Source organism: Puma concolor, chromosome B2 (genome assembly GCF_028749965.1).
Source record: "Puma concolor isolate L17-30 chromosome B2, mPumCon1.1.hap2, whole genome shotgun sequence".
Classification (NCBI taxonomy): domain Eukaryota; kingdom Metazoa; phylum Chordata; class Mammalia; order Carnivora; family Felidae; genus Puma; species Puma concolor.
The window spans coordinates 37,341,960-37,358,947 of NC_141671.1; the positions used below are offsets into that span (position 1 = coordinate 37,341,960).

The window sequence follows — 16,988 nt, forward strand, 5'->3', positions numbered from 1 at the left end:
TCAGCATTTAATTTATCATCTTTTGCTGCTGAGAGAAAAGTAATGATGAATTTGAGTGTTGTTTGGAGATACAGGCAAAGCACAGTACTGCAAGAAGATGAAAACATTGATGCCCTCCCTCACACCCATTCTTCCGTGTTCCCAACTTTATAGTTTAAAAATGTTCAAACCTACAGAAAAGTTAAAAGACTACAACGAGTATCATTATGTCCTTCAGTTAGACTGACCAATTTATACTTTTTAACATTTGCTTTCCCTCTCTTCTCCTTCTCCTGCTATTTCTTTGCTGCCTTGCTGTGTGCAGGCTTCAGACATCCTGCTGCTCCCCCTCCCCCACCCCCAGATCCTTCAGCAGTTCCTAAGAATAAGAATATTCTTTTTTGTTTGTTTGTTTGTTTTTATTTTGAGAGAGAGGAGAGAATGTGAGCAGGGGAGGGGCAGAGGAGGGAGAGAGAGAGAATCCCAAGCAGGCTCCATGCTGTCAGCACAGAGCCTGATGTGAAGTTCAAACCCGGAAACCGTAAGATGTGAAATCATGATCTGAGCCAAAATCAAGAGTGAGATGCTCAACCAACTGAGCCCCCCAGGCATTCCAAGAACAAGAATACTTTTAAATTACCACAATACTATTATTGTTCCTAAGAAAAAGTCAACAATTCTAATTCTATAACATTCAATATACAGGCCCTATTTACATTTTCCTAATTGTCCCCAAAATGTTTTTTACAGCAATTAAAAAAAAATTTGTCTTTAATCCAGGATCCAGTCAAGGTTTAAGCATTTGATTATGTCTTTTTTAATTTTATTTTAATATGCAGTGGTTTCTGTATCATTTTTGGTTTGTTTCTGTGTTTTTCCTGACTTTTTTTTTTTTTTTTTTTTTTTTAAAGAGCTAAAGCCTTGGTCAAGTCCAAGTTTATATAGTGTCCAACATTCCACATTTGTCTAATTGGTCTCCTTATGACTAAATTCAGCCTAAACACTTTTTTGCAAGAGTGCTTTATAGATGACATGTGCTCCTTATTGCATCACATCAGATGCTCCCAGGAATTGGGTCGTGCTGCTCTTGGTACTAGTAGCTAAGTTTGATCACTTGTTTAAGTTGGTGACACCTGGATCACTTCATTGTGTATATATATGTTTTTCAGTCCATAGTTACTAAGTGATCTATAGAATTCAGAAAGTATCTTTTTAATCTAGAAAAAAATCTGGATATTTATTAGCCCTAAGACATACTTTTTTTTTTGTTTCCTTTATGTAACTCTAAGCATAATGAAACCATAGAAATATAGCCTTTGCTGACTTCTGTTAACATTTTCTTTTTTATTTTTAGAGAGCACACGTGAGTGGGGGAGAGGGAGGGAGGGAGGGAGGAACAGATGTGGGGGAGAGAGGGAGGGAGGGACAGAGGGGGAGAGGGAGGGAGGGAGGGAGGGAGGGAGGGAGGGAGGGAGGGAGGGAGGATGAATCTTAAGTGTGGAGCCCAGTGCATGGCTCAGTCCCATGATCCTGGGATTGTGACCTGAGCCAAAATCAAGAGTCAGACACTTTGGGTGCCTGGGTGGCTCAGTTGGTTGAGCGTCTGACTTCAGCTCAGGTCATGATCTCATGGTTCTTGGGTTCAAGCTCTGCATCAGGTTCTGTGCTGACAGCTCAGAGCCTGGAGCCTGTTTCAGATTCTGTGTCTCCCTCTCTCTCTGACTCTGCCTTGCTTGTATTGTACTCTGTCTCTCTCTGTCTCAAAAATAAATAAACATTTAAAAAAATTAAAAAAAAAAAAAGACAACCAACTGAGCCACCCAGGCGCCCCTCTCTTAACCTTTTAAAAATGATTTTTTATTTTTAAGGAGACTATTTCTTTATACAAATTATTGGTGATGTTACTTGTAACAATAAAGTGTTGGTGCTGATTTATCTGTTTTCTTTCAAAGCTCGGGAATTTTAACTTAAAAAATGTTTTCTGAATTATTTAATAATCCGTTTTCAAACCTAGCCAAATCAAAATTGCCATGCAGTAATGATTGGCTTGGTTTAACCATATTTTACATTATAGAACACAATATAGTAGTGTTTTGTTTATTTAGCATGTAATTCTGAACTCTTTTGGGGGCTGATTGTGGTATTCTCATTTTTTGCAAGGATACGGAAATCCTCCTTTAAAGAATGAATGTGACCAGTAAAGATAAGTCATAGAACTACCACTTAAACAGGGTGTGTCAAAGAATCAGAGAGAATTTGAATCCAACTTTTTGCATTTGTACATATATTTAGTAGAATTGTGTGTTTGTAGTTCAGAGGACAAGTTTATGGTGTGTGTGTGTGTGTGTTGGCTTCTGTAAGAAAAAATGGTAATTATATAACAATTATAATGTTACGATTCTGGAGATGGATCAAAGAAGTTAAAGTCAGTGGGAGAAAAATCCTAAAGTGTCTTTGGAGAACAGGCAGCCTATTTCTTATAGTGGATCAACGAAATGAGAAAACACTTGTTCTTTCTTTGGCTTCATCTTTCTTATACTGTCTTCTACTCAGAATCAGGTAGGTTAGGTAGATCACCTGGCGTCTGTCTCTGAGTGAGTGGGAATATTTATGAGCAGGCTAAAGCAGTTCTTAAGTGTCCACTTCTTTGGTAGAGAGACTGCTTGTTCCATGCTCAGACATTACTTTTCCCACAGAAATTGCCTGCCATCACCTCCCTAGCAGTAGAATGACTAATTATGAGCTGGAGTCTTAACATTTTTCACTGTTTTGACATTGTGTGCTTGGCACAGTGTAGGGTACTTCTTTAGTTCTTCAGGGTGTCTATATTTATCATATACAATGTAGATGCCTTTACAATATTAAATATGTGATTTGTATCTCTTACCTTCCAATTCCATCAGTAAAGCATAGCTGCTTAGTTACAAATCAGACAGGATTAAACAGTTTGTTATACCTTGTGGCTCAGTAGAGTAAGTTGAAACAAAGAAGATTTACCAAGAGGGCAGAATTTTTGCAGATGCTTTTCTGTGCCTTGTTAGCATTCATCTTTATTGACCAGACTTCAGGCAGGTTTCCCAAGTACACTGGCATGCAGTAGTGGCCAGCCATTAAGTTTCCTATCTCAGAGAGGAGGGGGGTGATCCTAATGATAGTGTTCTAGTCTGTAGCTGATCACTGGTTCTATATTTGCTGTTGGCAGTGGCATAGCAGTTTAAAGATTCTTTTGAATGTGGCAGTAAATGAACGAGAGAGTCAAAGGCAAGGGTAGGAACAGAAAGGTAAGGTAATACTGGAGACCCCTCATGGATATTAGTTCTGGGGATGCAGTGTGCCGTGTCAAGGACAAAAAGGCAGCTCTTGACCCCTGGCAGATCTGATGAACCAGAATTTCTTCGTCCTTTTTACCCCTAAAAGGATATTTAGTAATATTTAGTAAGTAAATATCACATATTTACTTAGAAATTTATTTTTCTCAGGTTTCTTAAGGTGAGGGAAACTTTTGTCTTAGGCATCAGTCTCATTGACAATTGTAAGAGTGAGCGTTTTACAACTTCCTGTCTTTAGCTGTTAAATTCTCATCCTGAGTTGTCTTTAACTACCAGTGAGTGCTAGATTGCGACGTTCTGTTAGTTTAATGAAAAAAGTTCTAGAATAAAATAGGAATTCCCTTTTGGAAAGTTACATTAGGAATGTGCAGTGATTAACTATTCCTTAGCCAGATCGTTGCATAATTTTAATTCTGCAATGGTGGGAAAAAAATGGTTAAAGAGTTCAGTTGGCAAGTATTTATTGATTGTTGACTATATGCGTTACTGTATCTGGTGCTGGGGAAATAGAAAGATGAGTAAAGCAGAGCCTCTTTCTTGAATAAAAATTTATTTGTTAAAAAGCCTTGTAATGAGTACAAAAAGTAAAACAAGTAAAATGAGCGTAAATAATGTGTTTGAAATATCAAAAATCAATTGGTAATTTTTTAGATGATACTATCAAATAAATGGTTCTAAGTAAATTTTTTTTTTTTAAATAGTAGGGCTCTTACAGAAAAAAATTCAAAAGATTTTCAGAAGTTGTAGTCTCACCAACACCAAATAATCAACACAAATATGTGCTACTTTAAGATTATGTTAATAAAGTCTTCACAGTATTTCTCTTCAACACTATTATCTGATCAACACATATATGAATGGAATAATAACCATACACTTGTTATCATACACTTGTTACACTATTTCTTTTTTTTTTTCACAAAATGTTAAGAATCAATTTTATAAAGGGATTCTTAGAGATTAGTAAATGTCCCATGGTTGCAGAGATAATGGCTGACAGAGCTTGGATTCAAACCAGGCTGTCACATATCTGAGTGGCTTTTCTTTCTTGGTCTCAGTTAATCCCCTCACCTCCTATGCCTTTCCCTCCACCCCTTTTCAGTGTGATTTGGAAGAACCTGCAAAACGCAGTATAAGTGGAGAAATACAATAACTTTTATTTTCTTTAAACTTCTATTGTAAAAGAAAAATTTAAAGGAAAAATGTGGCTAATTTCATTACCTAAATCCTTTTCTATATATTTCCTTTGAGTCTCTCCATTATATACATACATTTGCAATGTGTAAACATTTATGATCTTATATCTTACTACTACTTTGTCATTCTGTTGGACATTTCACATACTTCTAATTTTTTAAAATTATTTTGTATTATATGTTATGCATTGATCTAATTTATTCATATTTGCTCATCCATTTTTCTACTTTGGTATTGTTCTGGTTTTCAGGTTTTTACATAAGGTAGCAGTGAACACTTTTCTGCATAGAATATTTTTATTCTTTTGAATTGTTTTTATAGGATAAATTCCCAGAAGTGGGTCGGATATACTCTTGAACCTCATATGTTACTTTGTGCCTAGTAATACGTTTATGATGTTAATTAGAGAGGAACAGATTTGCAGAACAAAATGTGTTTTATTCCTTATAGTCATTTTGCATTGTCTAGTCATTTTGCATATGAACAGCAGAGGTTGAGTTACTTATACTATTTTCTTATTTCTACTGGGAAATGTAAGAAATGCAGAGATACAGACAATATTAAATTAGAAGTGCTAAAGCATTTCAGTTTTATCATTCTTGGCATGGTCTTTTTGTTTTTACATTTTCAGGAATATCACTGGCATATGATTCCAAGCTCTGTAAGGAAAATAGGGATGGAGAGAAGAATGGTGTTGCATTGACAGAAGGTGGTTCAGGAATGCCTATATACAATGACAGTGAATTTATGTCAGACTTTCAAGACAGCTAGGAATTTAGCCAGCTCAGGTGCATAGTGGCAGAAGAGAAGAGGCTCAAATAAAAATATGCAGGCAGTTCATACCCCTAGAGAGCCCCAAGCTAGCTCCTACTTGAAGTTAAGACAGCTAGTGCAGGGAGAGATAGCTGCTGGGTGCTCTGTGAAGCACTTGTGGTGTTTTGTGCTCTAGGTGAAATGCTTTGCTTCCCTCATTAAGGGCCAAGACCATGGTTTCATCCTTTGAATTTTAGTACAGTGCATAGTAGGCCCTTAGTGAATGTATACTCAGTTGAGTTCATTTCATGGATGAGCTTTGTAAAGAGTGGCTAGCAGATATGAAGTGAAAATTTTATTAGATTACTTGAGGCTGTTTGGACAGATCCACCAAGTTGGTAGGAATAGATTTTGATGGCTTTGGTGGATGGTTAACAGAATTGGAAGGTTGCTCAGGAAGAAGAGTTGATGGTTAACTGCTCTGTTGAAACTTCTTTTGTTGTTGTAGTTGTTTTACTTTAATTTTTTCTTTTCACCTTTGACCCCTATTCTTCCTAAGCCCTACCCTCTGTTTCTGGCAGCCGCCAGTCTGTTCTCTGTAACTGTGAGCATGCTTTTTGTTGTTGTTTTGTTTTGTTTTGTTTTGTTTTTGTTTTTAGATTGCACATATAAGAGAGATCATATGCTATTTGTCTTCTCTGTCTGACTTATTTTGCTTCTGAGCAAAATGCCCTCAGGGTCCATCCATGTTATCACAAATGACAAAATTTCATTCCTTTTTTATGGCTGAATAATATTCACACCACAGTTTTTCTTTTCTGTTTTGATTTTTTGAAATTTAAATCCAAGTTAGTTAACATACAGTTTAGTAATAATTTCAGGAGTAGAATTTAGTGATTTATCACTTACATATAACACCAGTGCTTATCCAAACAGTTGTCCTCCTTCATGCCCAACACCTGGCCAGCAACCGTCAGTTTGTTCTCTGTATTTAAGAGTCTCTTATAGTTTGCCTCCCTCTCTGTTTTTATCTTATTTTCCCTTCCCTTCCTCTATATTCATCTGTTTTGTTGCATAAATTCCACATATGAGTGGAATCATATGGTATTTGTCTTCCTCTGACTGGCTTATTTTGCTTAGCATAACACACTCTAGTTCCATCCACATTGTTTCAAATGGCAAGATTTCATTGTTTTTGATCACTGAGTAATATTCCTGTGTGTGTGTGTGTGTGTGTGTGTGTGTGCGTGTGTGTGTGTCTGTGTGTGTGTACATACGTACATACACATACCATTTCTTTATCCATTTGTCAGTCAATGGACATTTGGGCTCTTTCCATTCTTTGGCTATTGTCAATAGTGCTGCTATAAACATTGGGGTGCAGGTGCCCCTTCAAATCAGCATTTTTGTTTCCTTTGGGTAAATACCTAGTAGTGCAATTGCTGGGTCATAGGGTAGTTCTATTTTTAATTTTTTGAGGAACCACCATGCTGTTTTCAGAGTGGCTGCACCAGTTTGCATTCTCACCAGCAGTGCAAAAGGGTTCATTCCCCTTTCTTCACATCCTTTCCAACATCTTTTGCTTCCTGAGTTCTTAATTTTAACCATTCTGACAAGTGTGCAGTGGTATCACAGTTTCTTTATCCATTCATCCATTGATACACACTCAGGTGTCTGTATCTTGGCTATTACAAATAATGCTGCAGAGAACATGAGGGTATATATAAGCTTTTCAGGTTAATTATTTTGTTTTCTTCAGATAAATACCCAGACGTGGAATTGCTGGTTTATCTGGTAGTTTAATGTTTTGAGGAACCTTCATACTGCTTTCCATAGTGGCTGCACCAATTTACATTCCCACCAAGAGTGCACAAAGCTTCCCTTTTTCCCCTCCACATACTTGCCAAAACTTGTTTTCTTGACTTTTTGATGATAGCCATTTTAACAAATATGAGATGATCTCTCACTGTGGTTTTGATTTATATTTTCTATTGACTAATGATGTTGAGCATCTTTTCATGTTCCTGTTGGCCATCTGTATGCCTTCTTTGAAAAAAATGTCTATTCAGATCTTCTGCCCATTTTATAAAATATCAGTTGTGTTTTTGCTATTGAGTTATGTGAGTTCTTTATATATTTTGGATATTAGGCCCTGATCAGGTAGATATGATTTGCAGTTATTTTCTCCAATTTAGTAGGTTGCCTTTTCATTTTGTTGATGGTTTCCTTTGCTGTGCAGAAGCTTTTTAGTATGATGTTGTCCCACTTGTTTACTTTTACTGCTTTCACTTTTTGTTGTTGTTGCTTTCACTTTTGGTGTCAGATTCAAAAATAATGGCCAAGACCTGTGTCAAGGAGCTTACTTAAGCCTGTGTTTTCTTTTAATAGTTTTATGGCTTTACATCTTATGCTCAAATCTTTAATCCATTTTGAGTTAATTTTTGTGCGTGGTGTAAGATAGTGGTCAAGATTCATTCTTTTGCATATGGCTGCCCAGTTTTCCCAACACCATTTGTTAAAGAGACTGTCCTGTCCCTCTTGTATATTTTTGCTTCTTTTGTAGTAAATTAATTGAGCATATAGGCACAGGGTTATTTCTGGGCTCTCTGTTTTGTTCTTTTGAGTGATGTGTCTAATTTTCATGCCAGTACCATACTGTTTTGATTACTATAGCTTTTCAATGTAGTTTGAAGTCAGGGAATGTGATACCTCCAGCTTCGTTCTTAGGATTGCTTTGGTTATTCAGGGTTTTTGTGGTTCCATGCACATTTTAGAATTACTTGTTTTATTTCTTTGAAAAATGCCATTAGAATTTAGATTGCTTTGAGTAGTAAAGACATTTTAAGAATATTGATGCCTCCAATCCATGTGCAGAATATCTTTCCATTTATTTGCATCTTCTTGAACCACTTTCATTAATATCTTGTAGTTGTCACCTACAAGGAGGTTAAAATTGGTTAAATTTATTCCTAGGTATTGTATTCTTCTTGATTCATTGTAAATGGTATTGTTTTCTTTATTTCTCTTTGTGATAGTTTGTTATTATGAAAATGCAACAGGATTTTTGTGCATTGATTTTATATCCTGCAACTTTACTGAATTCATTTATTCTAACAGTTTTTTGGGCTTTTTATATATAATGTCATGTCATCTACAAATAGTGACAGTTTTATTTCTTTCCAATTTGGATGATTTTGTTTCTTTTTCTTGCCTAATTGCCCTGGCCAGGACTTCAGTACTATCTTGAACAGTGATAAATATGGACATACTTGTCTTGCCCCTGATCTTAGAGGAAAGGCTTTCACCTTTTTTTTTTTTTAATGTTTTATTTATTTTTGAGAAAGAGCATGAGCACGGGAGGGGCACAGAGAGAGGGAGACAGAGGATCCAAAGTGGGCTCTGTGCTGTCAGCAGAGAGCCCGATGTAGGGCTTGAACCCATGAACTGTGAGATTATGACCTGAGCCAAAGTTGGATGCTCAACTGACTGAGCCACCCGGGTGCCCCAGGCTTTCTCAGCTTTTTACCACTGAGTATAATAGCTGTGGCTTATCAGTGTATAAATGGCCTTTCTTGTGTTGAGGTATGTTCCCTCTATACTCACTTTGTTGAGAATTTTTATCATCAAGAAACTTAAAACCATAGAAAAACCTGCACATGAATGTTTATAGCAGCTTTATTATAATCTTCAAACACTAGAAATAGCTAAGATGTCTTTCAGTAGGTAAATGAATAAACAAACCATGGTGCATTTATACAATAGAATGTTGTTATGTGATAAGAAATCAGCTCCTAAGCCACAAGAAAACATGGGTGAATATTTTTTTCTTAATTTTTTTTAAATGCTTGTTTATTTTGAGAGAGAGAGAGAGAGCAAGCGAGCACGGTGAGTTGGGGAGAGGCAGGGAGAGAGGGAGGTACAGAATCTTTGAAGCAGGCTCCAGGCTCTGAGCTGTCAGCACAGAGCCCGATGCGGGGCTCAAACTCATGAGCTGTGAGATCATGACCTGAGCCAAAGTCGGACACTCAACCAACTAAGCCACCCAGGTGCCCCAAACATGGGTGAATCTTAAATGCCTCTTACTGGGTGAAAGAAACTGGTCTGAAAAGGCTATACTCTCTATGATGATGTTCTGGAAAATGGAAAACTAAAGTGATGGTACAGAAATCAGCGGTTGCTGGGGTTTGGGAGGAGAGAAGGAGGATTGAATCATGGGAAGTTTTAGACCAGTGAAATTATTCTGTATGATACTAGAATGGTGGGCACATGACCCTGTGCATTTGTCAAAATACACAGAACTTTATAGCTTTATAGAACTTTATAGCTTTGTAGAACTTTATCTTCACAGAGAGGGAACTTTAATATATGCAAATTTAAAAACTAGTTTAGGGGATTCCGAGATCCCAGGGTGGAAGACAGTGTGACAAAACAGACTTTACTGTATTACAGATGTAAGAAACCATCTCATTGAAGAGGTAGGAGGAAAAGGTGCTGACCTTTAGTAACTTTGGAAGTCAGTGGAGTCTGTTAAGACTAAAGGCAAAAGACCTATACATAAATACTATACTCCAGTTGATAAAGTTGTTTCCCACAGGGTACAGGCTAACAATTCTGATAACTACTATACATGTATACTGAAATTGAACAATAAAGTAAATGGATGGTTGCTGATTGAAGTCAGATTTCTTCTTACTGTTGGGAGTTTACAGATAAACAAGGTAGTGGGGGGTTCAGGATGATCTATGTCTTAAGGGATTGGATTTGGAGACATCAGTAAGGCTCATGTGTAGCTTATTTTAGATGGTTACATATGGAAATATTTATAGTTGTGTGTACACACAGATTCATATACACACTTATATTTTCTTGCTTGGTCAACTGAAGTAATGACCTTAGAAGTAATGACATACAGTAGTGACAAGCATACCTGGCACCCAGATCTTGGTTTTTAATATCACTCTCCAGTAAGAGAAACCAGGGCTCTTGGAGAAACAGAGTTCCAGAACTGGGGCAGGAAATATGCAAGATGAGCGTGGAGCATATTGTAATGCTAGAAAGTAAAGGAAGTACTTAAAACACACACACACACACACACACACACACACACACACACACAAAATGATGGAACCACATCAAAGGAACAGAAGAGCTAACTGAAAAGAGCTCCCAGTAGCCAAAGCTGGAGAAATTTGAGCAACAAAATAAAGTAGTAATAGATTATAATCCAAAGTATAAAACTCCATGAGAGTCCATACTGCTATACTTAGTGATTGATTAAATAAATGTGGCAGAAGAGACAAATTTACTGTGCATAAGAATTCAGAATTATTTATTGGTAGATAGTACTCCCTCAAGGAGGGTGACCCTAAGTCTCCATCCTTAAAGTGTGGTGAGTAGTGATTTCCTTCCAAACAGTACAGTATGGAAAGGGAGAGAGTAACTTTAAAATGGAGAAACTTACAAATACTCCCTCAGCCAGGTGATCAAGATTAACATCAGCAGTGATAATTACCCCTGATATGATGTAATGAGAATGACACTTTACCTCTATGGTCTTTGGCCCCCAAGACTATAATCCCAGTCTAACTATGAGAAAAAAACATCATAAAAACCCAAATTGGTGGACATTCTACAGAATACTTGATACGTACTCTTCCTAATTGTCAGGGCCGTCAAAAACAAGTTTGAGAAACTCATTGTTAACAGGACCCTAAGGGACATGACAACTAAATGTAATGTGATTACATGTAATATGGTATCCTGAATGGAATTATAGAACAGAAAAAAAAATTAGTAAAAGCTAAGGAAATGCATGCATGAAGTATGGACTTAAATTAATACTGTATCGATACTGGTTTGTTAATTGTAACAAATATACCAAACTAGCATAAGATGTTAATGATAGGGGAAATTGGGTTCCAGGTGTATAGGAACTTTCTATATCATCTATACCATATTAGCAACTTTTCTATAAACTAGAAATGTTCTGAAAATCTTACAAAAAAGACTTCTGAGTGGCACACAGGTAGAATTGCTTACCCTTATTCCCAAATGGAATTTAAAATTTATTCTTGTAAATAAAAGCGATTAGGGGCACCTGGGTGGCTCAGTTGGTTGAGCGTCTGACTTCAGCTCAGGTCATGATCTCAGGGTTTGTGAGTTTGAGCCCTGCATGGTGCTCTGTGTTGTCAGTGTGGAGCCTGCTTAGTATCCTCTCTGTCTCTCTCTCTCCCCCCTTCCCCAGTTCAAGTGCTCTCTTCCTCTCTGAAACATAAACATTAAAAAAAAATTTTTTTTTGGATAACAAGCCACCCAAAGAGTTCCTGTGATGATCCTAGAGATTCCAATATGAGAATTATCTTCTCATAATTATCACTTGCAAGACCCAAGCAGCTTCTTTTAATTAATTATAAACTCTTGTAATTTAATTCTGAAATTGAGAAATGGAAACTGGTTTTCACATGCCCTCCATACAGGTTTAAGAAAGAGTGAAAAGTCCATAGACCCTGAAGGGTCTTGTGCTTACCTACTACTTTGCTTAATAATTGTTTATTTTTGTGTATTACTAGAAATATTCACAAATGAAGAATTGTAGATACTGAATCTTCCTCTGATGCACTGAATAAAGCTCAAAATTTGCTCTAATTACACTTAACCTGGTTGAAGAATGCAGAGTAATTTAGAAATGCAACAAATGCATATGTATCCTTTTGCAAGGGAGAATTTTTTTAATCTCCAAAATAAACTCTGAGCCTTAGACTAGAAAGCATTCTGAAGCATCTTTATTCATTCTGCTTAAATAGGTCATGCTTTGTTGACTTGGAGACGATAAAAAAAATTTTTTTTAATGTTTATTTATTTTTGAGAGAGACAGAGACAGAATGTGAGTGGGTTGGGGCAGAGAGAGAGGGAGGCACAGAATTTGAAGCAGGCTCCAGGCTCTGAGCTGTCAGCACAGAGCCTGTCGCGGGGCTCAAACTCACAAGCTGTGAGATCATGACTTGAGCTGAAGTTGGACGCTCAACTGACTGAGCCACCCAGGGCCCCCCGACTTGGAGACAATATTACCAACGTCCAGGTTGAATAATATCCTTAACCCTCTGGAAACAAAGTTCAGCTATTTCGGAAACTGGTTCACTGCTTCACTCTCACAAGTCCATTTCTACTAGTGTCTGACCTTCTGGAAGGTAGAGTACCCCTGGAACTGTAGCTGGGTCTGAGAACTAAAGGGCTTGATGCCAATGCATGTGGTGAGACAGACTGTGTTCTGTTATAAACCATCTCCATCCTGGTGTTCTTTCCTGCCCAATTTATTTTGTGTTTCTGGGATCTTTCCACAGAGCGGAGCAACATAAACTATATTGGAATCTTATCTTTTATTGGGCTTTGGGCCAGAAGTGCAGAGCTCCAGATTTTAGAAAGTATAGCATTACTTTCTATGCCATAAAATTAAAGGCTTGGTATTAGCACTTGCTCTTTTTTTAGCCATTAATTCATTCCCATGGTCATAGGTAAATATCCTAAAATTGTGCAATGTAATTGGTATAGTGAGATGTCTGATTTATGTAGTTTTGGAAAACCTTTTTCAGAGCATGGATAAACATGTATTGGTACATTTCCATAGTTCCCAACAACCTCCGTAGAGAAAAAGGAATAAAAGTAAAGATAACTTTTTTGTCCCAGGGAATAAAAATTATTCCACACAAAAGAATAGTGGCTGTTGGCCTGAGCTCTTCTCACCCCTTTTCTGTGTAAATACTGATATATTGTATGAATGCAGAGGTTAACAGTCATGTGCTGCCTTTATGCTAGATTCTCTGGTTATTGTTTTAGTCTTCTCATTATTTGAAACATAGATGAGAATAGTTCCCAAACTCACTAAAACTTTAGAGCTTAAGATTTTAGATTTGTTTTAAAGTGGCTAAAATTCTACCGATATTTCTATTTCTCCTTTGAAATAGTTGACATACTAGTGAAAATAAGACTAATTCAGAACAAATTGCTCAATGATTAAAAAAAAAAAAATAGTTTGGTTCTCTCTCTCCCTGTCCCTGTCCCTGTCCCTCTCTCTCTCGCTCCCTCTCCCTCCCTCTCCCTCCCTCTCCCCCCCTTCCCCGCTCATGGGTGTTCGTGTGTGCATGTATGCACTCTCTCTTTCTCAAAAATAAATAAATTGTAAAAAGAGTGACATAGTCTGGTTATTTTTGACTGATTAGCTAGATTATAATGTCCTTGAAGGTTAGATGCTGGTGTATCTGACCCAGGGCTTAACAAATTATGTAGTGGGTTTTCAGGAAAAAAATACTTTTTCCTCTTTTATGATCAAGATCTCTGCTGTGTAATTACCAGAAACGGAAAAGTTGAGCTAATTTCTTGTATTACCAGATGGATGGGTGTTATTTATCAGTGAAAATACAATCAGATGTGAACATTTTAAGTAAAGGATGATCCAGAAGTTTTGTCTGATTTAATGAGAGCCTGAATTATAGAATACTCAGAGATGTGATTTTCTTTAAAATAACAAAATCTAGTACTACAAGTGTTCATGTGTTATATAAGCCTGTATAATCATAAACTAGGCTTATAAACACTTGCCAATCTCAGTGTGAAGACATGAGTACAAATATGATACCCTCAAGAAACTTAGAGTCTAGCTTTGAATTATACCACAATATTTTAATTTAATTTATAATTATTAAAATATGTTTATATTGTATTTGCTTATAAATGGGAATTAATGAAATTTGAGTAAATGAACTTCTAGTGTTTAAAAGTCATGCAGAATCTTGAGGTTCCAGTTTATATCTCTTTTCCTTCTGCCTTCATGGCACCCATCAATCATTGTTTATTACTGTTGGTTCCCTGTAACCCAGCCATCATCTTCTGTATTCTGAAAGAAAACACTCTTCTTCTTCTTCTTCTTCTTTTTTTTTTTTTTTGGAGGGAGAGAGAGAGCATGAGAGCAAGCCAGAGAGGGGCAGAGAGAGAGAGAGAGAGAGAGAAAATCCCAAGCAGGTCCTGCACTGTCAGCGCAGAGCCTGATGCGGGGCTCAAGCCCATGAACTGTGAGATCACACCTGAGCCAAAACCAAGAGTCGGACACTTAACCAACTGAGCTACCCAGGAGACCCTGAATGAAAACACTGTGAATTTGTTTTTTTTTTTAGGGACTCTAATATTGAGTGGCAACTAACTTTTTGTTCCTTTCAACTGTCCTTTTAATTTTGTTGTATTAGACCATAGGCTCACCATTCAGCTTTCCAGGGTTTGGTTTTACAGTGGTCCCTTGGAGGAAGTTTTGAGTACTATATTTTTTAAAATTTGGTAACATTATGTTGGGTGTAGAATATGGGGAGAGGCTATGGCAGTGGCTTCTAATTAATATCCTAGAACTTGAATAATACACAGTTTGGGATTTTGTGGTTATATAAAACTTTTGTGTATTATAAGGTTGATTTCTGATAGCAGATATTTGGTAGAATCTCAGCAAAGGAGAAATCTAATTTCCAGCACATTAGCTATTAGCATTATATTGCCTGCCTTGAAGATGTGATCGATGTTCTTTCTCTGTGGGATTCTTTTCCTTTCCTTCTCCTTCCCCTTCATTCTTTTAATTTATGAGGGCATCTGTTGGGGTTGTTTTAGGATGGCAGTATCCAGTGTTCTTACTCTGTGGGATTTCTTTCTCTTTCCATTTGTTCATCATTCCATTCAGCATTTTTTTAGGTTGCTTTAGGACAGCAGAATCCTGATAAGACAACACGCTATTAGAGATGCAAAAATCTTTATCTGTTTTCATCAATAGGAGCTGTTGATTCAGCTAGAAGTGAACAATACTAAATGTAACATCTTTTTTATTTGTGATTTTGAGCCTTTATTTTCTAAAGTTTGAATATTTGAATGTGTACATATAAATTCATAACCTTCAAACTTCACTTTTTAGCCCGACACATGATGTTACTGTAGAATAGGAATGGTATGGAAAAATAAGATCCAGAGATAATTCACAGTCTTTGCTTTTTAACCTTTAGAGTTAAAACTTTCGTCTCTACCATTAAACGTGTAGCTATACAATGGTTTAACACTATGTAGTAAAAGTATGCCAAATAGGAAAACACAGTGACAGTTCTTTTGGGTGGCTTAGTCAATAATCACTCAGGGCTTACTTGAAGTCTATAAAATACAGGTCTCAAACTAGGAAATAATAATAATAATAATAATTATTATTATTATTATTATTTTAAATGTTTGTTTATTCTTGAGAGAGAGAGAGAGAGAGAGACAGAGTATGAGCATGAGTTGGGAGGGGCAGAGAGAGAGGGAGACACAGAATCTGAAGCAGACTCCAGGCTCTGAGCTGTCAGTGCAGGGACTTGAACTCATGAATTGTGAGATCATGACCTGAACCAAAGTCGGAGGCTTAACCGACTGACCCACGTGGGTGCTCCAATAATTATTTTTTTTTAATAAATATTTATTCGTTTTTGAGAGACAGCGTGAGCAGGGGAGGGGTAGAGAGAGAGAGAGGGAGAGGGAGAGAATCTCAAGCAGGCTCCATGCTGCCACCGCAGAGCCTGATGTGGGGTTTGAACTCATGAACCATGAGATCATGACCTTAACTGAAATCAAGAGTTGGACACTCAACTGTCTGAGTCACCCGGTGCCTTCAAAGTAGGAAATTATTATGATCCCTTCTAACTCTGATTGTTGGCAGTTTTCTTGGCATCACAAATTAGTGGATAGTGAAATGTTCAACCTCTCACAAGAAGTGATGGACAGTCTTCACCAAGGTAATCAGCTTTTGAAAAAGCAGTGGCTTTGAAGTTTTTATATGAGCAAGATTGAAAATGAGAGTCTGCTCAGCAGATCTGCAGAGAATCTGTGATAAATTTCTTTAGAGCCACTTCAAACCCCAGGAGCTCCACATAGGATAGTTTTATTTGGGGTTCTGTTATGGACCTATTCTATTCTATATATCTACTCTCAGTGGACAGATCTGTCTAAGCATTTTTTGAAAAAGAGTACTGCAGTCTCAAAGATAGGGTTTAATATCTTTACCAAAATATGGCAGACATTGACAGATGGTTTCTAAGGGTAATTCCTTGCAATCAAACCTTAATTTCTTTATAGTGCCAGTATATAAAATAAGTATAGGTATGTATTATTACATTGCCAATAAGAAACAACAGTTGACTGCCAAAAATAGACTTTTTATAGCACCCAAGTTTTCTAGATCAAAATCCTGTAGCATAGTAGAACGAGTTATTAAACAAGATTGAGGAGTGCCTGGATGGCTCAGGTCATGATCTCATGGTTTGTGAGTTTGAGCTCTCATTAGGCTCACTGCTGTCAGCGCAGAGCCCACTTCGGATCTTTTGTCCCACTCTCTCAATGCCCCTCCTCCCCCCGCCTCCAAAACAAACATTAAAAAAGAAAAAGAAGATTGACAAGTCTCTATCCTTCTCTCAGTTTGGGGCTCTTGGGCAACTCATTTAATTGCTCTGAGAGACAGTTTACTTATTTGTAGAATGTTAATAATACTGTCTATTCTGTGTGTCATAGAATTCTTGTGAAAATAAAATAGGTATATTCAAGCATTTTGAAAATAGTATTTAAAGAATTCATGGCCAGTATTCTCTTCACAAGCCTGTATTATGATTGAGAAGGGGAAGAATCCAATAGTGTGAAAATATTTATGAAATCAGTTTCTACACTCTTTTATTTTAGAAT

General features: G+C 37.0%; 1 protein-coding gene and 1 long non-coding RNA gene across 4 annotated transcripts in view; both read left to right on the plus strand.

The window, feature by feature from the left end:
* Positions 1-16,988, plus strand: part of ZFAND3 (zinc finger AN1-type containing 3) — a 326,629-nt gene that overhangs the window by 170,552 nt on the left and 139,089 nt on the right. The window lies entirely within an intron of this gene.
* On the plus strand, positions 1,471-15,721 carry LOC147580924 (uncharacterized). Its single transcript, XR_015251211.1, has 2 exons — positions 1,471-11,960; positions 12,371-15,721. It is a non-coding gene; the product is annotated as an uncharacterized LOC147580924 (long non-coding RNA).